Genomic DNA, 16,787 nt, shown 5'->3' on the forward strand with positions numbered 1-16,787 from the left:
TCCGGAAGCAGTTCACTTGGGTTATTACCATTCATATGCCGTTGACCTGTGGGAGATCCCTCAACCCAATCATTACCTGTCACCAACAATGTAATACTGAAGGAAACAGACTACCAGCTACTCATCCTCTGGAAAATCCTGTCTCTACACTAACCACCAATCACAAAGATCGAATTAAGCCCTGATTCGCCTAAGCTTGAACTATTTCATAAAGCACTCTGTCTGTATGACTATCCAAAAAAATCGCATATTAAAGCAGAGAGCACAGAGAGTTACTGCAAAACTGACTTCCTTCAGCTTCAAGAAGTAGGATCATGCCAGGCCTGCACTGAAGGGATTCCACCGCCCTCAGGGAAACAAAGACGGTAATTCACAGTTAGGTATACAAGACACGAGGCATCCTAGCAAAAAAAAGGCTTAATCTAACCTCAAAGGCTGGCATGGCAGCCTGTTTTCAACCCAGAAGAGTCCTTCGATCTAAACCTGCTGTCCTGATCCAGCAACAGAAACTGGTGCAGAAGACTGGAGGAAAAACACAAGGCTTAAAGATCCAAAACCAATTAGCTCAATAAACTAGTGGCCAGTCAAACTTTCAAAGACTCAGGAAAGACCTGAAAACTACACATTTCCGACACACCTTAATACAGGACATCTGGCCATGGTGACCCCCTACGCAGAGACTCTTTTTAATGCAGAGGCCAAACCCCAGTAAATAATCACACAGAGTGAAAAGCCTTAGGTACTCACTACGCCATGCCAATATTGGTGCCATCCTTCTCCTGGGATTAACATGCCAGAGACGCCACCAGTCATTCAAGCTACATGGCGGCTATGGCTGAAAGAGCTCATATGTGGAAGAAACAAAAGGCACACCTGCAACTAGAGAAAGCAGAGGAAAGGCGTCATGTTTAGCGTCACAAACCCATGCATGAAAATTAGGACACATTAACGTTAGTTGGGAGTTATTACAATCTTACTGTGGTTTATAAAAAGTGACGACAAAGGCATGTGTGGACCAGTGCACAGGAAATTATTTTTATACTGATATAGACACCTGACAGAACATTAGCTGTTTTTATCATGCAGTACTGTTTGCTGACGGGCGGCGTGGCATCCCTCCCGTGGGTGTGAGAGTCCCCCTGTTCAGTGGTTGTAGCTGAGTAGGGAAATTACTACCGATTAGCGCTACCGAGAGGACAGTCCTACATTTTTGGGCGTCAGTAGCGCTTATACGAAAGACCTATTTTAAGTCAGCTTAAACATGATCTTTTTTGGAGAGCCCTATCTGAATTAAATTATATATGTTGGTTATGTGCATTATTACCAAGGCTTAAAGTTAGAGTGCCAGTTGGCATGTTCCACTGAGAGGTGAGTTAGGGAAACCACTGGCAACAACCAGAATCCAATTACGTTTCTAGTGCTTAACTATGGGATGACGAAAATGAAAGAGTTCCAGAGTCTAGGAACTGCCTACGAAAAACATGCTCTTCCGGCTTCTACTGCTCATAGCAGACAAGCCTGTCTCTCCTAATGAAAGAAAGAGTATAGAGCACAGAAGGGTAAACTATTAAAGCATGCAGCACAATTGTGTCCTTTTTGCCCTGCAGAGGCCTCATGTTTACGACGGTAAATGACTTTGCCATGGCTATTCAGCTCTGAGTGTGTAAATACACTCACTACGTTGGATCTCTAAGAATTTACTACTCAAGCTTTCAGCAGTTTGTGGTAAGAAATAACAGTTTAAGACTTTGTACCAAAATGTAGTGGCGACCAGGCACAGCGGTAAAGTCTCAGACTATTGTCATAGGAGAAGTGGAGTTCATGCCCCAGGGTGTATGCAAAGGTAATTTCTGCTAAGTAGAATGTCACACAAAGTACAGACACTTATGCATAAGACATGACACCATAACGTTCAATAAGCCTTGCAGGTACTTAGAAATTTTCAGTTTGCAGTTGTTTGCTCCTATAGTTTCAGTATAGCGGCTGGTTGTATAAAGCCACTAGAGACCCATTCAGAGGGAGATTACAGAGAGCAATGGTCGAGTTTTTCTATAAGTAGGAGTTAGAGTCTGTAAAAAAAAAAAAAAAAAAAACACACACTCACCTAAGTTTCCTTTGATTCTTCACTTCAATGTTGTGTAACTCCATCCTCTTCATCCTGATGAAAGCTCCAGACATGGCAACGAGGCTGGCAGGTAGTGCAATTCAAAACATATTTAAAAGATTGACTAAAGTGTCAGTGGAAATTGATTTTTCTTCATCAGGATTATCATCTCTGTAACTGGCTGCAGTGCGTATGAACTCTTAGAATGGACTCTTGAGAATTGAGACATTCCACTTCCTATAGCCTGGTGTTGGGAATCCATTACTTCTTCCACCAGAGAATAGTTTGTTCAGGGTGCTCCAATGAAGGCTCACATCCTGGTCATGGGGCTGCTTCACCAGAAGTTTCTTTACCTGCTTCACTGATTGAGGCCTCCAAATACATGCAGTAGGGTGTGATTTATCATCTGCCTCTTGATAGGATAAGAGTTCATATGAGCCTTTTTATTTAGTAATAGCCCATCATCAAAGTAGAGTCCTTAGTTCTATCATCTTATTACCAACAACCTGAAGTTATGCAGTGGGTTGGGTTCTAGCCAGGCTAAAGAGGCACCAGTTAGCCAGTGCACAACATTTGAAATTAAGTATCTCTCCTGGTAGTACGATTTATAGTTGTGATTATACCTACCACAAGGCTCGCTTTACAGAAGAACACTTAACAAGTTTTATATTAACAAAATTGTGGCGAGAAAGCATCCTGAGTTCATCACACATTGAGTTTAGATTTTCATATTAATCAGCCTCGCCGTGTGTGCTCAGTCAAACTCTAACCACTGTCTGAGTAAGAATTTCACATGTTCAACACAAAGACCTCTGAGATACACCAACTACATAATAAATGAATGAGAAACGTGAAACTATTGTTTTGTCGCCTTCGGCTCTCATGTTAAAGTGCAACGATTTTCGAGGAAAGGCCTTGTAGAACTGTGTCATGTACAATGCTTTGATATCTAAGGGCCACTGCCACGGAGAGTGACAGCAAATTTTATGAGACACGACACCGGCGGCAGCTCAGAATGCGAACACGTCTCTTCAAAAACATAGACAACAAGGCAGCAGGTTGAAAAGCACATTATACATTCACTGAATAATAAGACTGTGATGTCAATGCAGGATCTGAGAAGCATTTAACCAATCTGTTCTGAGGTATTTACTTAAATGATCAAGAGGCATAGTCGCCATCCCACAGTAATAACGGCTTTATACTTCGTTCAAACTCTATAAATCAATGAAAGATCCATTGCTGGGGAAGAAGCATGAACTACTTTCCTAATACGCAGTCTCAGTTAATTTTATATGTTCACATGCAACCCATCCTCCTCCACGTTGAGATACATTTATAATCTTTATGCTATCAGAATGTGAGAATGTCTCTGGCATTGGGCTTAGTGGCCATTCATTTGCTGACTTATGAAAAAGATCGGTATGAAGAGGACTAGCTCCCAAGTAAAACTACTCTGTGAAAAATGTTATTTGTAAGCTACCTAGCAGGCGTGCACAGGGGCGGCTCGTCTGCTAAGGCAGAAGAGCGCCACCCCACTGGATTGTGGGGGAAAGGAAAAATAAAGTGATAATGATGCAATGTTATTCTCATTTTATTTTTTCTGGCAGTAGGGGATGGGGGGATTGGGGGGTGGGGGCTGGACTGGAGGGAGGGGCGAAAGAGGGGTTTGGTCTGCTATGGTGGGCGGGCCAAACAGACATGCGCAGTTTGCATGTTCTCTACCCGGCTGTACTGCACAGCCAAGTGGAGAACATGCCCAGGCTGCCACTCCCAGTCTGAGCTGCTAAATAGCATTTCTAAGGAAAATGTGGCAGGCAGTACTGAAACAAAGGAACTATTAGTATCAGACGCTAAGATACTGGTACAGCAAGTTCAGAATCAAAGATAAATTGGACATCTGAGACCTTCAAAAACATCAGAAGAAATAAGTCAGAGAGCAGTATAAGTGACTTGCATAGAAAATGTTAATTTTAGCTTTGCAACTGTGACAAACGAGATGTGACACCAACATAATGATGAATTTGTAGGGCCTAGAAACAGGCATCGGGTTTGTGATGTTTCAGTTTGGAAGCACTAGAGTGCCCTCTTTATTTAAAAATTAAACAGGTTGGGGGGGGAAGAGTTCTCACAGGCTTGAGAAGCACTGTCTAAAAAAAGATTGAGAGGAGCTTTTTTTGCGAACCCGTGCATTTACAGGTCGAGCGCTTTATTGTCTATAAGAGGGCATTGAAAACCTGAAATCTGTGGTTTCTGAGACAAACATTTAGGGGAGCCTTTGTCCACCACATTGTATGTGAGGCAATGTGTTTTGAAGGTGCATCTAGCCTCTGCAGTGCGGGGGCCCCCTCTGCACAGTACCCTTGCCTGCAAGCTCCTGAGTGAGCTCGGAAGGGGACCCCTACATCTACTTTGTAGGAGGGGAGGAGGTCCAGTTTCATTACACTACTGGGTTGATTTTAAAGGACAGGTGAATGAATGGCCATACATTTTCTAAAATTAAGTGCATCCAACACGGAACTGTTATTAGTGGACATGATGAGCCATTCTCTTAATAAATCTGAAGGCTTTCCAACTTCTCATTTTATTAACCTGCAGTACTAGTGCAATACAAGGTCTAGTCTTTGTGTGGTGCACACACCGACACTAAGGTAAGAACTGCCCTTCAGCAGGAGGCAGAGCTAGTTCTGGTTACATTTCCATGACATCTGTATGATTGCTACAGGCAGTTCACCATCTTAGGATGTGTAGGCAGCACCCAATGACGAAGCTTATAGTGGCAGAGATACAGCAGGGGCCAGCTTCAGGCCAGTCACTCTGGTAATAGGACTCGCTACTAGTGCCTTTTCAATGTCAATTTTCTTTGCAACAAGATGCAAAGAGGCCACCCTTGACAAGGTGAATAGCCTGGCAGGTGCAGGAACGGATGCCAGTCTCCGCCCTTGAGGTTTTAGAGCAAAAGAAACTGCAGGTTACGGTATTGCTTAAAATAACTGCACTGATGTGGTTAGAGGGACATCCTAAAGCACAAACTAACATCTCCATAACAACGAGCAAAAGTAAGAGTCTGAAATCTTGTGATGCAAAAAAAAACAAGGCCTGGGGATGGTTACAATAGAACTGCAGACCATAGCTAAAGCTAGGGTTCCCACCTGACTGATTTTCTACCGCACCATTAGTATTTTGATGTCCCTGCAGGTTCAAAAATAAGCAAACTCACCTAATGCTGGTATCTTAAGCCTTTATCTCTTCAAACTTCAAGTGGCAAATATAAATAGAAAGCACTTTTAAATGAGCTCTAGAGCTGCATTAATTATCACTGACTAATATGTAAAGTAAACAAGACAGAAAAGTTAATCTACAAATGAATAGATGCGATTTTCTTTACAATCCTATTTAGCATCACGTCCAGGCCTTTGCAGACTCTTACATCAACAAATGGTCGGTATTTTTCTCTTGCAAAGGTGGCAACCCTAGACACACACAGCAGGGGCTGGTGGGGCGCAAAGAACCCAGGCCCGGAATTCACGAATATGGACGTTTGTCGCCAGAAGCAGTTAAAGGACGCTCACGCACGAACTCTTGGTAACGTTTAAGTGCGTGCGTGCGTAGCCAGCGCGTGGTGAGCGGTGGCAGTTGACGCTCACGCTGATTACGTAACGCGAGCGTCTTTGCGCACAGGGGTCCGCCTGAGAGGAGAGTTTGGAGGAGGCTCTGAGCACAGCAGGCCCCGCCGGCGGGAGCCTCCCCGCGCGGACACAAACCGCAGCGAGTCACCTGTAAGTTACTACCCGTTCAGCACGGTCTTTTTCAGCCGCCTTTATACGCATTGTAGGGAGATTCGACTGAAGTCGGGCAGATAGCTCGGTGGGTTTACGACTCGCACCTGGACCATGCGGTGAAATGCGGGTTAAGAGGTGCAGTACCGGGCGAGGTGTCCCAACCATCCGCCCGTCCCCCACGTCCGAGGGTTCGTAAACTCAGTACCGTAGCAGTATGGTATTGAACGTGCTTGAAATGCAACGACGTGCCGTTTAAAATGGTATACAACAGGAGGTTATACGTTTTATTATACACACAGGAATAGGATAAAGTTATTTTATGCATGACTTTCTTCACATCTAAGGCGTGCAAACAGAATGACAAAGATCTCTGTGTAGCGCATTGGCTGAACCTGGCCATCTCTCTAGCTCCAAGTTTTAACAGATACTTCCTTTGGCCCCTATAACGCACCTAAAACTAAACCTCCTGGTGCGGGATCTGTCGCTTTAGAGTTGGGGTGTCCAGCGAAGGTTCCGGAGGGCCGGGGCTATGTTAAACTTCCAGAATTAGCAATGACTTTGTAAATGACCTCCGACTACATTCACTGTACATGCATTTCTTTTATGTGCTTATTCTGAAACCAGGGCATGGGTCTAGCGCTCCTGGGCTAATGCAGGATGCCACTACCCCCTTAAAAGGTTCCTATGTCACGCTCGTATCAGTGTGACTGGTGTACGGCAACTAGCATGCACAAGGACTTGTCCGCTATTATGCTGTTTATGCTTACGAAGCAAGTGTATGCTCAGCGCTTCAGAGGATCTACAGCTTGACATAGTTCTGTACCTCAAGACTGCAGTGCCTGGACGAACGGCCTGCCACAGTAGAGCTTAAAGCGTGTCACTATTCTGTACTTTAACTGAGCAGTGCCTGGATGCCACCGTCTGCTTCAGAGAAGCCTATAGCTCATCACCGTTCTGAACACCAAGCCTGAGGTGCCTGGACACCAGTGCCTGTTTCAAAGGGACCTACCTACATCTTGTCACCATTCTGCACATCAGGCCTGTGGTGCCTGGATAATCCAACCTACTTGAGAGAAGCCTAGCACGCCAACGTAGGTAGGTAGTGTACATTAAACCAACGATGCCCATGTCTGCTTCAGAGGAGCCTATAGCTTGTCACTATTCAGTAAATCTAACCCGTAGTGCCTGGATGCCCTTGCTTGCTTGAGCGAAGCATATAATACGTCACTGTTGTGCATCACGTCTGCGCTGTCTGGATGCGGCTGCCTGCTTCAGAGGAGCCTATAGTGCATCACCAGTCTGTATATTAGGCCTGAGGTGCCTGGCTACCCTTGCATACTTGAGAGAAACATACAGCTTGTCACAACTTTGTACATCAAGTGTAGGGTGGCTTGATGTCACTGCCTGCTTGGAAGGAGCCCACAGTATCACTATTAAGTACATCAAACCTGTAGTGCCTGGATGCCCCTGCCTGCTTGAAAGGAGCCCAGAGCATGTCACTATTCTGAATCCCTTGCCTGCAGTCCTTCACCATTTAATACATCAAGTCAGCAGTGCTTGGACACCACTCCACCATTCCGTACCTCAGGCCTGTGGAGCCTGGATACCCTACCTTCTTGAGAGGAGCGTGTAGCAGTTCTACGTTCTGTACATCAAACCAACTGTGCCTGAATGCCCATGTCTGCTCCAGGGGAGCCTATAGCACATCTCCATTCTGTACACATGGCCTGCAGTGCCTAGATGCCCCTGCTTGCTTCAGAGACGCCGATAGCCCAGTCACCATTCTGTACATCAAACCCGTAGTGCCTGGATGCCACTGCCTGCTTGAAAGGAGTCTATAGTACGTCACCATTCTGAACATGAAGCTTACGGTGCCTAGCTGCTCCTGTCTGCTTCAGAGGAACCTGTAGTCCATCACCATTCTTCCGGGGTGCCTCCGAGTACTTGAAAGGCCATTCTGTACATCAACCCAGAGGAGTCTGGATACCAGAGCCTGTTGCAAAGACGCCTATAGTCTCTCACCATTGTGAACATCAAGCCTGTGGTGCCTGTGTGCCACTGAGTACTTGAAAGGCCATTATGTACATCAAGCCTGTGGTGCCTGTGCGCCCCGGTCTGCTTCAGAGAAGTCTATAGCCCATCACCCCTCAGTACATTAATCCTGCACTGCCTGGATGCCACTGAGTACTTGAAAGGCCATTCTGTACATCAAGCCGGCGCTGCCTGGCTGGGAGCCTGCTTTATTGCTCACAGTCAAGGCGTACAGTCTAACTGCGCTGAATTATGAGACAATAGAACCCACTGCAGAAGCAATTATGGATGCAATCCAACAAACAACTCGATTACCTGAGAGCATCAGTGCGTACATTAAACCATGCAAGCAAAGCGTTTACTTGCTGCTGAAGTGCTGCTTCCTCATGTAAAGTGCAGCAGGGTCAACCGACAGCTCAGACATCCAGAAAGAGTGATGAGGCGTCTGTGCTTAAAACATACGTTTGCCAAGAAGGTCCTTGGTAGAAAAAATGTAAAATTGTATGCTCTTTTAACGGTTTTATGGCTGTCTCTCATTACCTCTGGCTAAGATACAGTTGTGTCCAAGTCCCTTAGACCAAGTCCCTTGTTTGGTCCAAAAGAAAAAACAGCACTGTTTCAAGCCTTGGCCCAGACAGTGGGGTGGGTGGCAGGGCAGTGCTGTGACGGGTCCCTCTCAGACTCTCCATTTTGTCCCTCAATCTTGGGGTGGAAAAAAAATCTTAACTGGGCAGCAGCAGCACCCTTCACTGCCCCTGATGTCACTTCAGAGACTCGTCACAGTTCTTCTACAGTCTCATCACTTCAGAACTGAAGCATTTTCAATATTAAATACAATAAATCCATTGTTGCTTATTTATCTATACAACTATTGACAAAGCCAATAGTCATGGCTTGTGGTAGGTGTAATATACTTGTTGTATTATATCTGGTTGCAAAGACAAAATAAAAGCATCAAAATACCAGTCAGCTGCACACTATGCTAAGCACAGATTTTTAGCTTACAAGTTTTAAGCCACATCCTTAATTACATCGACCACACCCCTTTGTGAGGACCCACCCCGCCCCCTAGTTTTTTCATTCCGCTTAAAGCCCTAGTGGGTGGATTGTTTGTGCTTTTCAACAGAACAGGTAACCAGCAAAAACAATGAACCATGGAAATTGGTAAGCAGTCAGAAGCACACAGAAATCTGCATACAGACATACGTAGATAAGCGATCTCAGAGTCCTTCTTCGATGTTCAAAAAGCCAGCGCACGCGCATTGATAGCAATACAAAAATCACAAGGCAGCCCTGACAGGCAGACGTGTAACAACAGAAAGATGTTATCACAAGAAGGGACAGAGCAGGAGCAGTGAAACAGAACACTCTGGGAGCTTGCCAGAGAATACTACATGAGTACGCATGCACACAGCACTGTGCAATGAGGGGGTGGGATATTACCAGCAATGGCAAATACAACCAGACTTATTTTTTTTCCTGTGAATTATTGCATTATGAAATATGTAGTGTGCTAACAAACAGGTCCGAAGGACAGCTTGATTGTTGAAAGAAGGGGCGATCCAATCGGGTAAGATGATTCTACAGCACATTCCTCGTTTCTAGAAAAAAAAAAACTACTCCGTTTAGGGCAGTGGTTCCTAACCTTTTGACTTCTGTGGACCCCCACTTTATGATTACTGGAACCAGCGGACCCCCACCGACTCATTATTGGGGTCCGGAGACACCCCCCCGCCCCCCAACACACCTTCCCACTAAGTCATTACTGAAAGTTGCGGATCTAATAATAATGTTTAACTTTCTAAGCAGTTGCAGACCCGCTGAGGAGGCTTTGCAGATCCCCAAGAGTCCTCGGACCACAGGTTGGGAGCCACTGGCTTAAGGCAAGCCTGAAAAGTTCAATTTTCAGAAGTTTGCTGAAATTACGTGACTAGGTTCAGCTCTAGGGCTGAGGACAAGGGTATTCCTGGCCCTTGCACACCCATGGATCTGCCACAGTGTTTAATCCTCTGAAATGGTTGTATTTGATCAGATGGGCAGACTTTGAGCGTAGGTCTCCGGTATACTAAGGAATGGAGAACCTGTACCCTAGTACACTTGTGGATGGTACAAAAACTTTGAATTTAATAATGGCACCTACCCTTTAAGAGCTGGTTTGATGTTCCCCACCCGTATGAGGTGAAGGCACTTCAAAAGACAACTATACAAAGCTCAGGCAAGGAACGGTTGATTGTTTCAGATCTAACTGCAGGCTATCAATAACATCATAACTAGAGGCACGTATTTATGGATGAACCTATTTCTTGTGTTCATATCCTATGCTGCCTCTCACCACATCAACAGAAGCAACGCACTGCATTGTTCAGGAGCCTCCATGTCCCTCACAAACAGACCTGAACCTTTTAACATGGTTATCCTCGACACCTACTGAAAAATTTGCCATCCACTTCTCCCCCCTAAAAGTGCATGGAAGTGACCTTGTGGTGGCACAAGTGACACAAAACCAAATGAATACAGAGATGATGTAATTAAGTACAGCCACAGGGGAAAAAATAATATGCAAACAACGCAACACATTGTCTGTCCGCAACATACCTGGAAGGTCTTCCGCAGGCAAATCGCAAGCAGCACAGAAGCAGAGTTCCTCATCAAAGGGAGCTATGTCTAAATATAGAGAATCACTTTGTGTATGGCACATGATTACTGGAGAGGGCCTGCCCCTGGCAGAGGAAAGATGATGGAATATGAACCAGGAGAAGAGGCGGGAAGTGGTTGACAGTGGAGCTGGTACCACAGTGTCAGATACATAGCAATAAGTCATCCTCACAGACTGAACACATAGCCTTTAACTCTTCATCACAACCTTCTGTTGTGAACCCTAGTTGAGAAACTTAGATCGTCCTCTGGGCGTAGGACAGATCAGACTGCATAGACATCTGACCACAGAGCTCACAGGCCACCTCAGAGCATGCAGCAACAAATGGAGGTCTGTCGGAGAACACACTGTCAGTTCAGGTGCCGACTGCCTTTGATACAAGAGAAATGTCGGCCCCAAAACAGCGATAATCTGCGAGTGAGAGGCATGATATTCGGCCCCCAAGTGCTAAAAGCTTTACTTCATTTGTGGCGTTTCAAAGCCTGCCACCAAGCACTCTCAAAGGTGACAAAACTCAATCAATAAAATACACAAATAGCGCACATATGTGATAATGTTCTGCTGATCCCACGTCTACACGCACGAGTGTTGCCACATGCATGTAATGGTGCTTTAAGTCTTTTTAGGTAGAAGCCTACCAGACAGCGCTGATGTCTGTTTTGCTAAAGACATCTTGGGGACATTCTGAAAGCTGAATGCATTGTGCCTGTTGCTTGCCACTGGCTTGGTGGTTAGTAGCTCACATTTTCTGCCTTTATCTGTTTTAGGATGTCCAGCTTCAGTTTGTACCTTCTGCAGCCCAAATTTTATTTATAGTATCCTTCGGAGTGCTGCCTTTCTGTAAACAGACCTGTAAATCTTGTTCTTATATCATCACATTTGCTATGCATTCAAAGTCCAAGGACTTTTCAAAACAAATCATTACACAGGTGAAGCAATTTCCACACATTTTCGTCTGTACTGTATAGTTTTATAAGTAAAACTGTATGTCTGTGCAAATGTAATGGTTATTTCAATTGAAAACATGTCTGCAATGGCAGTGCGCTACAACACCATGAATATTCCACTCTGCACCACTCCACGCCATTGCACTTTGGACCACACGCCACATCTCTCTACCATTCTACTCTGTCAGTGCACTCTGCATCACTCCAGTCTAGGCCACACCAACATACTATGCACAACTCCATGCCACTGTACTATATGACAATCTGCACCACTACACTCTACTTAGAAACAATCTTTTCTATACCACTACACTTTACCAATGAACTTTGCTCTGTCACGACACTCTACGCCCCTGTACTCTGAATCCCTGTTCTCTACCCCGCTCTACTCCACCTTATGCCACTGCACTGACCTTTATGCCACTCCACTTTGCGCTACTGCACTCTGACGCTGAACTTTACTGCACTCTATACCACTATACTGTACTCTGCACCACTCTATGCTACTTTACTCACCACTCTATGCCATCCAACTCTGCACCACTGCATGCTATGCCATTCGACTCCCCTCTGCTATTCCACTCTACTTCACCACTCTAATCTCCGCCACTGCATTGTACGCTGCTGAATTCAATGCCACTGTGCTCAGTGCCACTGCACTCTACAATACTCTATGCCAATGCACTCCACAACAGTCCACTCTACTGTGCCACTCATGTATATGCAACTTTACGCAGCTCCACACTGTCACTCTAATACACGACACTCTCTGCTGCTCCACTCTACAAAAGACTAGTCCACTATTCGCCATTCCGCTCTACGACACTCCATGCCATTCTCCTCTATGCCACTAACTTTTAGACATGCTGAACAGCAGCCACCCTGGTGTACAACAAAGCTAGAACACATTGACGAAGCCAGTAGCTCTTGCATAGGCAAGACCTATTGGCTTTGCCAATGCTTGGTTCTATAGGAGGTAGGATAAATTAAGACTCCGTACAGTGAGGAGCACTGCCAGACTGACCATGGCGCAAGTCCGGCAGACCCCACATGCTGCAACGGCCCAGGCAAGCGCTGGGGACCTACTATAGTTACAGCATCCTGCACTGTGCCGACAGGTCCTAGCATCACACACATTGCCTGTGCAATGTTCACATACATCACCTATGGCTTCAGATGGACAGCAACCAAGGACTTGAGCGCTTGGACGTCAATTATGAAAGATGAGTGTGTTCGGACTCTGCCATTCTTAACCAATCACCACTGTTTCTCCATGGGTCCTTTATGCCTCTGCCTATCATCATCAGTTTGTGCAAATATACATCTTTGAGGAAGACTACTTATGATATGGAACTTTCTATTTCGTGGACAACGCATTCTGCATTTGCTTCTCGGTGAGATGGAAAGTGATTTAGGGTGTTATTTGTATTTGTACTACAGGTAAGACATCTCAATGGGTTGAATGCCCAACCAGAGGTCTGTACGCTATGAGATTTGAATTCCCCTTTTATTCTCGATGTTGTGTAAAAAAAAAATATATATATATATATATATATATATATATATATATATATATATATATATATATATATATATACACAGGGAGTGCAGAATTATTAGGCAAATGAGTATTTTGACCACATCATCCTCTTTATGCATGTTGTCTTACTCCAAGCTGTATAGGCTCGAAAGCCTACTACCAATTAAGCATATTAGGTGATGTGCATCTCTGTAATGAGAAGGGGTGTGGTCTAATGACATCAACACCCTATATCAGGTGTGCATAATTATTAGGCAACTTCCTTTCCTTTGGCAAAATGGGTCAAAAGAAGGACTTGACAGGCTCAGAAAAGTCAAAAATAGTGAGATATCTTGCAGAGGGATGCAGCACTCTTAAAATTGCAAAGCTTCTGAAGCGTGATCATCGAACAATCAAGCGTTACATTCAAAATAGTCAACAGGGTCGCAAGAAGCGTGTGGAAAAACCAAGGCGCAAAATAACTGCCCATGAACTGAGAAAAGTCAAGCGGGCAGCTGCCACGATGCCACTTGCCACCAGTTTGGCCATATTTCAGAGCTGCAACATCACTGGAGTGCCCAAAAGCACAAGGTGTGCAATACTCAGCGACATGGCCAAGGTAAGAAAGGCTGAAAGACGACCACCACTGAACAAGACACACAAGCTGAAACGTCAAGACTGGGCCAATAAATATCGCAAGACTGATTTTCCTAAGGTTTTATGGACTGATGAAATGAGAGTGAGTCTTGATGGGCCAGATGGATGGGCCCGTGGCTGAATTGGTAAAGGGCAGAGAGCTCCAGTCCGACTCGGACGCCAGCAAGGTGGAGGTGGAGTACTGGTTTGGGCTGGTATCATCAAAGATGAGCTTGTGGGGCCTTTTCAGGTTGAGGATGGAGTCAAGCTCAACTCCCAGTCCTACTGCCAGTTCCTGGAAGACACCTTCTTCAAGCAGTGGTACAGGAAGAAGTCTGCATCCTTCAAGAAAAACATGATTTTCATGCAGGACAATGCTCCATCACACGCGTCCAAGTACTCCACAGCGTGGCTGGCAAGAAAGGGTATAAAAGAAGGAAATCTAATGACATGGCCTCCTTGTTCACCTGATCTGAACCCCATTGAGAACCTGTGGTCCATCATCAAATGTGAGATTTACAAGGAGGGAAAACAGTACACCTCTCTGAACAGTGTCTGGGAGGCTGTGGTTGCTGCTGCACGCAATGTTGATAGTGAACAGATCAAAACACTGACAGAATCCATGGATGGCAGGCTTTTGAGTGTCCTTGCAAAGAAAGGTGGCTATATTGGTCACTGATTTGTTTTTGTTTTGTTTTTGAATGTCACAAATGTATATTTGTGAATGTTGAGATGTTATATTGGTTTCACTGGTAATAATAAATAATTGAAATGGGTATATATATTTTTTTTTGTTAAGTTGCCTAATTATGCACAGTAATAGTCACCTGCACACACAGATATCCCCCTAACATAGCTAAAACTAAAAACAAACTAAAAACTACTTCCAAAAATATTCAGCTTTGATATTAATGAGTTTTTTGGGTTCATTGAGAACATGGTTGCTGTTCAATAATAAAATTAATCCTCAAAAATACAACTTGCCTAATAATTCTGCACTCCCTGTGTATATATATACATACATGCACAAATCTGTTGGACAATAAATGGTATTACTAAAGAGCCTAGACCCAGTACAGTTTGGGGCATCCACTGTATGAATCATAAATATTATAATTTTGAACTGTTTGAAAGTGACTTTTACTGGGAGCAGGCAATTGGTCCGCATAGGAGCCTTTTTTTTTTTTTTGGTTTTTTTTTTTTAACTTGGTGTAAATCTGTCCAGTAGTTTTTGAGATATTAAAGGAAAACCAAATTTGTATATCTGGGCAGAGCCTAAGCACAGATCTCATGGTGAGTCCAGAAAGTGGTTTCAACCAGAAAGTGAGGGCAGCCATCCAGGGACCAATACATGATAGCACCCCAATGAAAAGCATTGTAGTGATTGGCAGGTTTTGAAGGTCACAAAAAGGAGAACGTATAAAAGGTGATATATTTTAGTTACATTATAAATCATTTGTTCATGCGTGTTCTAAGGTGAATTTACCCTGTTAAAAAGCCTTCTGTTGGATTTCATTAATTATGTTTGAGAGAACTGTTTTTTCATGATTTTCCCATAGATGTTACGGACGGTGATCCATAAGCGAACATGAGAGCATATTTTCTGTGAATTCAGACTATATTTCGCAGTCATGAGAATGAAATCAGACATTCTCAGTGACAACAGTGTGGCACACCTGAAGCCATTTAGATTGAATCAACTGGGTAAAAATTAAAACATTTAATTTAGAAAGGAACAAAAGGAGGGAGTTCATTTTGTCATAGAAATTACGGTTGGTGCTGTAGAACGAAAAATTAGCATGTTTTAAGTGGGTTCTCAAATATATTTCTCTTCTGTTTCATTAAAACATTCCGGCATGCACTTTCAACACCAACAGCAGACTGACAGTTAACTCCCTTGTAATCAGCAGTTTACAGTGTTCTAATAAGCAACTACAGTGCTAACATTTTGAATTCATGCAAAAAGTGTAGCACATCTGAATGCTATTTTGATGGAAATTGAAAGCATTTTCTACTGAGGATACTGCAGTAAACACAGAAATTAGGAGCCAGGCCCCAAGGCCCCCCACCCCTCTCCTAGTGCGATGGGCATTTTAACCTTAATAAACCCTAGAAAATTCACTGGAAAAAGAAAACAAACAAAGGTTACAGGGGCGTTATAGTTAGGAAATAGAATAAAAAAAATTAAAAAAAACACAAAGGTCACAGGGACGTTATAGTTAGGTTCATAGTTTACCCGCACAATACCATAGAAGTTCAGCTGTTATAGTAAGTTATTTCAAGTAACTATAACTAGTGCCCCAAGGTAACTCTAATGTGCGCCCTCGTCATGCACTGCACATTACCTGAGATATTGCATCACTCATGACATATTCTTTGACATCATTAATAACACTGTAATATTTGCAGTAAAATTATTGATGAGAAAACGGTTCATGGTGAGGGTGTGGGTTATAGTTACCTTAGGGCATAAGCTATAATTACTTGAAATAACTATAAAAGCTGAATTTCTATGGTTTTGTGCGTATAAAATCTGAATTTAACTATAACATCCTGTAACGTTTTTTTTTTGTGATATATATCTAAAAAAAAAGTTAGAGCCGTTCAGCCAGGCCCCCATCAATTGACATTCAGTTCTCTTCTGTCCATTAACAAGTAGGGAAGAGTCAGTCCACTTTATGTATTGTCTGATTTCACTATGCGTGACTGTCCCATTATAAGGAGCACATCCACCCAATAATAAGTTTCCTTTAGCGCCAGGGACTACTATGACAATGTGCGCTTCTTGAGACCCAAACAACATTCGTGTGTTTAGATATGTTTTAGTTTGTAAAATGGTGGGATCAAGAGCTTTCCCCCAACAATAAAGTTTTGCTAAAAACAAGATAAAACAACCCAATCATTGACCAAGTCAAAATGCTGACTGCCAACGCCAGACCTGTTGACTTCGCCAGTGAATGCTTAATATGTATTTACTACTGGAATATAATCTGATTTTTAAACTGACAAATGTTTTACTTATATAAAAGAAGAGAGGTAACGGAAGATAAAGCGTGCGGCCCCGAATCCAGCAATTAAAAGAAAAACTGGAAATCTGGAATTTGTTTCAAGA

The 16,787-nt window shown here is 43.7% G+C and overlaps 1 protein-coding gene across 4 annotated transcripts in view; it reads right to left on the reverse strand.

Annotated features, from left to right (window-relative positions):
- Positions 1-16,787, reverse strand: part of NCOA1 (nuclear receptor coactivator 1) — a 722,334-nt gene that overhangs the window by 399,832 nt on the left and 305,715 nt on the right. The window lies entirely within an intron of this gene.

Source organism: Pleurodeles waltl, chromosome 5 (genome assembly GCF_031143425.1).
Source record: "Pleurodeles waltl isolate 20211129_DDA chromosome 5, aPleWal1.hap1.20221129, whole genome shotgun sequence".
In the NCBI taxonomy this organism is placed as follows: domain Eukaryota; kingdom Metazoa; phylum Chordata; class Amphibia; order Caudata; family Salamandridae; genus Pleurodeles; species Pleurodeles waltl.